At 33.6% G+C, this 5,609-nt stretch overlaps 1 long non-coding RNA gene across 1 annotated transcript; it reads left to right on the top strand.

Moving 5' to 3' along the window:
• Positions 1 to 1,955: 1,955 nt before the first annotated feature.
• Positions 1,956 to 4,116, top strand: LOC127529920 (uncharacterized). Its single transcript, XR_007936524.1, has 3 exons — positions 1,956 to 2,009; positions 2,644 to 2,688; positions 4,047 to 4,116. It is a non-coding gene; the product is annotated as an uncharacterized LOC127529920 (long non-coding RNA).
• The last annotated feature ends 1,493 nt before the right edge of the window (positions 4,117 to 5,609 follow it).

Here is a 5,609-nt window from a genome sequence, read left to right as displayed (position 1 = left end):
CGTGGAGTTTGCATGTTCTCCCCGTGTCTGCGTGGGTTTCCTCCGGGCCGCTCCGGTTTCCTCCCCACAGTCCAAAGACATGCAGGTTAGGTGGATTGGTGATTCTAAATTGGCCCTGGTGTGTGGGTGTGTTTGTGTGTGTCCTGTGGTGGGTTGGCACCCTGCCCTGGATTGGTTCCTGCCTTGTGCCCTGTGTTGGCTGGGATTGGCTCCAGCAGACCCCCGTGACCCTGTGTTCGGATTCAGCGGGTTGGAAAATGGATGGATGGATGGATTTATTTGCAGCACTAACAAACCTCCCCAAGTCACTAAAAGTATTGCAAGGGGGCTCTCACAATTCTCCCTCTTTATGTCTACTGAACTGGTGCCTCTTGTTTATCAAGTGAGTCATCTCCCTTTTCTGGTTGGCTTGTTTTTGTCATGTTCACTTCCTCCTCTTCTTCAGTAGGCAACAATGGTTGGAGCAGGAGGTGTTGTGTCTCCTGTTCCTGCGAAGAATGCCGCTTTCTGTCAGAAGCAGGTAAGATCTTGGTGTGGTATACTGTTGGGATTACTTTTGCGGGTGTTGCCCAAACCTGTTGCTTGTCCAATTTCACCAGGACCGCATCACCAGGTTTTAATTCTGGAAGATGAGCAATTTTGTAGCTAGCTCTCGTTCACTCAAAAAATTATTCTTGGCAAATATAGCTATTATGAAACTATTTTAAGTTAACTCTACTCAAAACGTATATGTTTTCCATCTCGACGTATTATTTTCTATTTAAAATAACCTAAATGTCTCAGATATCATATAAACCTGTTTAATTTATGTTCAAACAAAACCAATGAACTTCTTTGTTTTAAACTAAGGCATTGGACGCCAAACACGGATGTGCAGAAAAGTGTGTCGCATTACCTACGTCAGTAGAGCACCGTTTTTTTCCCACGTGGGCATAGAGTTTGGTAAGTGTTGGTACCTGTTGCTGTCTGCTGTTTAAAGTTATTTTTTGTTTTAAGTGCATTAATATATTTTTGTTATTTTGTAATCACAAATATAAGTACTGAACATTGATATTCAGCTGTACTATGTTACTTTTTATTAAAAGATGCTTTTATTGGAGGATGTGTTTGGTAAAAGGTGTTCGTAATATGAGTGTTTATTTTCCTTTCAGTTTTATTTTCAAAGTAGTTTCTATTATGAACTTTCTAGCAGTAATTCCTCGACTTGTCTTTTTGTGAAACTTTGAATTATTTTCTCAAATATTTCGTCATTTGTCGTTGACCGCAACTATTCGCTAATTTGCTTAGAGGCACATTTTCCGAGATTGTTGATGTATTCAAGAATTTTCCGACTTGTCGTTGGTGTTTTCTTCCTTGCAACTATTCGCTAAAGGTAAACAATTCTAATTAGACGAAAGGAATTATGCATTTTTAATTTTTCAGCAATCTGAAATATATTTAAAATAAGGGCTATACCTAAGTTTTTTGGAAAATTTCAGCCTTAGAGTAAATCATTTTACATATTACTAATCTGAATTATATAATCCTCGTCAGTAAAATTTCTGTATAGCAACGAGTTTTAAGGAAAAAAATAAGTTGCCTTTGTGTGTGGTTTTAAAAACAATGTTTTAGATGCCCTTCAGATATTTTCCTTGTCATCATAAATAAAAGTATACCTCCCGCGATGGCTAAATACAATGCAGCATGATTAGTGTTATTTTGATCATCATCATCATCATCATCATCATCTTCTGTATGCTAATCCCGTTAGGGTTTGCCACAGTGGATCATCATTTTCCATATCTTTCTGTCCTCTGCATTTTGCTCTGTTACACCCACCACCTGCATGGCAAATATGAATGAAATAATGAAGTGAAATACTTCATATAGATGTCTGTAGTTGTGTTTGTGTGAAGTTTGCTCTAATTTGCAAGATAATTGGTGATTTTTAACAGGTTTCTTTCCCGGATTTTTTTCAACTTCACAGTAATTTGTTTGACTTTAACAAAGAGGGCAACCTGTCATTGTTGGTAAGTATACTTGTATTTAAATGGCTGTATGAATGATGTTTTTCATTGTTTTTTTTCTCATAAATGCATTAAGGTTAAAGTACCATTTACTACAAACAAAAAACATTAAGGTTTTTTTTTTGGTATAAGTGGGTACTGTAGGAAACAATTAAATATTTGGGACAACTTGTCAACTGTAATGTACTAAATATCTCTAAATTTAGATGAACTTATTTTAGGAACTTTGCTGTTTATTCATAAAACTAACAAATTGCATTTTCCATTGTATCTTTAATTGTTATCATTATGGGATGTGAGTAATAAGCATGTCTTTACAACTGTACAACTTAAGTTTAAAAATATATTGTTGCTTAGAGTGCATTGAGGTTTTGTTGTGCTAAGAAGCCCTATTATCATGAGGGGCAGCTGCATTTAAAACCAGTTTAGAAAATTTGTTTTTAACTTTCCGACTAATCAAGCAGCAGGTTAAGGCTGTGTTAAGTTGTATGTATTTTTGTTAAACTTCTTTTTCATGTGATATTTTTCACTGGAGATTGATTGGTTAGTCATATGGGAAAGTTGGTATAAGCAAATGTAAGTGTAGATGATTACTTGACTATTTTTGTCAATGAAAAATTGCCTCTTTGTTTTTCAGTGATTTAAATGTGGAAGTGCAAGGACTGTGGTGCAACATTATAAAGTAGGTACCACTTGCTAAAACATTACAGACTAAAACATAGGCATTATGGACACAGCCACTGTTATCCATGTATATATGCAGATTGTCCATGTACATTCAAAACATGGAAAAATATAATGTGTCACATATACCATACACATGGCACACAAAAATCACCTGGAACTGTAGAAATATGTTTGTTCCACTGTCATTTATGTTCTTGTGATGAATTTGCCTCATAGCAAGATTACTTTATTCACATTGGTTCACATCTGAGAAATAATGAAAAGATTACTTGCATGTTTCTTGGTTGTACATTTCAAACTAACATTTATGGCACTTTCCATTCACACAAAAATAGAAAGCACAGCCTACATAATGTAAATGATTTTAAACTTGGGGTTGTTCCTGTTACAGCACAATTACAGAAAAACACATGCAGTATATATATTGTGTGTGTGTATGTGAGTTTCTTGGCAATTTGATTAGTTGAATAGCTACGTTTGTTGACAAATTTGTGAATTCCATTGTTTTATCAATATATGCATACACTGTAAGTTACTAGTCAACATGTTTTATTTTCCTTTAGAGTGACAGCATTGATTTAAGAATAGAGTGTGTCCTGAAGAGCCTCTGTGTCTGTCTTAATGAAGATATCAGAAATGTTGTGAAGGAGTACTTTGTAAGCAATATAACAATAAAGAAATTATCAATTATAAAATCTGAGAGAAAGCACAAATTGAACATTAAAGTGGAGTCTGTATGTTTACAGCCCAGCTCATTTGATAATTCATGTCTATCTGCTGTTTTAATTTTTTTTTCCTCTGCTCTTTTTTTTTTAGTGAGACATGGTAAGTTTATTAATGGAAATTTAGAAGATCTTGCATTTATTACAGTAGCTTTAAAAACCTGGGGCTTTATTTTTTTGGTAAGCTTTTCAGGGTTGTTTAAGAAAATACTGACTCTTAAAGATTGGAACACCAACATTACAAACTATATAGCATTTATTTTGGTGGCATCTACATGACACTGAAGCATATACAGCTTAAAATGCATGTTAAAAAGAGTGTATAACCTTGGGGCTAAAGAAATGGTTGGCATATAAGCATTCAACAAAGCTAATTTCTAATAAAGAGATTGAACCAACCACACACACACACACACCCCTGAAAAATCTACAAACTTGTCAAATAACAAAATTCTTATTTATGTTACAGAGTCCATTTAAGAGTCCATTTAAAGTTAGGGATGGTTCAAATGAAAACCAGTAGACATATTGGTTTCCCAGGAGTAAACTTGAAGGTTATTGAAGTAAAGGCTACAATTCAGACATCTGATTACTAATAATCTTATTTTTGCTTGTGTTTCTGTGTTCTCAGAATTGTAACCCAAATGATGCTGAGAGGGAGATTGAAGAAAGAGTCATGGGGATATATGTAATATTAAGAGAAGGTGAAGATGCTACCGAAGAGTCAGATGATGTAGCTGTTGTACTTGAGAGTGTTGAGGTTCTCGGTCAGCCAAAGAATATTGTCTCTGAACTACCCTCATAATTTAAAGTGTACATTTGAAGTTATTTAGAAGGTCATAATGAACATGGATGGGCAAAAGGTTTCTCCAAAAGTGCATGCACTTAAAATTAAAATGCTTCAGTGATTGATCATCATACACACAATGAAGATATTTTCTGTTTTTTGCCTCTGACCATTGAAGGAAATTCTTGAAAATATATTTTTTTTTACCCGCTTGCTTATTAGACATCCTGAGAGCTTAAAATGCTTGTAAGAATTTGTGATTGTACTTTGTGTGAACAAATGTAACCTATTGAAAAACAAACATTCATTGAGATTATTTATACATAAAACTGAACTTGTATTCACTGCTTAAACAATCGAAATGTTAGCTTCTGTCTGTTTCTACATTATTTACACTTTATAAAGGAATTGTAGATGACATTCTAAAACTAAACCATAAGTAAAGTTCTGTTATTGAGTACATAAGTAGTAATTTATGCAAAAAAATACTGACATCTGTCAGATATTTAGGAATTTTGTACATTTTCAAGCATTGTTCATCAGAGTGATAGTAAAAACACACTGTTCAATGAAACTGTTTTATGTATGTACAGTATAACTGTTTAATCTGAATATGTAATTGAGTGGTGTTTCAGCCTTAGCCCCTACATTTGTTTAAATTATATATACTGTATATCTATTTTTTTATCTATTTAATTTGCATATTTTTGATATAAAGTATTAAGGGGAGAAAATAGCAAATGAGCAGCTGATAAGCTTGTGGCACTTTAATTTTTCAAATTAAATGAAAACTATTATTATAATAAAGTGTTAGTGTTATTCTTGTGAGTGTGTCTACTTTTTGGGTGGAACTGGGTTAATTAATTTTATTTAGTTGGAGTGACATGATACAATTGGATGGAAATTTGTCACATAATTAGAAAGTGTAAAATTACCACAAACTAAATATGTTGAATTAACATGTAGCGATTGGGTTAAGTAAAATAATTTTATTTGAGTTGGATCAATAAAATGTAAACAGTTTGGAATAACTACACTAAATCTAATCGATCCAATTTAATTCTTTGGGATTTGAGTAACACATATAGATGGCCTTATATTAACTAAAACAAATCATCTTTAAATTACAATGTTCATTTCTTTGAAATACCTCAATTCAATTACGTGGAAATTTTACACATAATTGAATTAAGTTAATCTAAAGAATAATTTTTGAGTGTTCTTTTGTTGCTAATTTGAACTTGATTTAGATCTGGCCATTGTGGAAGCAAGTTCTTTTTTCAAAGTTGGGCTGGGTGTCTTCAGGCGATGCCCAAGCATTAAGCATGCTGGGCTAAAGCCAATTGTTTGTAGGCAGTTAGCTCTATTAACTCAGCAAAGCAAGTGATGTGTTTGACTGTTTATACA

Source organism: Erpetoichthys calabaricus, chromosome 12 (assembly GCF_900747795.2).
Source record: "Erpetoichthys calabaricus chromosome 12, fErpCal1.3, whole genome shotgun sequence".
In the NCBI taxonomy this organism is placed as follows: Eukaryota; Metazoa; Chordata; class Cladistia; order Polypteriformes; family Polypteridae; genus Erpetoichthys; species Erpetoichthys calabaricus.
Note: the sequence above shows the minus strand (reverse complement) of the source record. Positions and strands in the feature narration are given on the sequence as shown.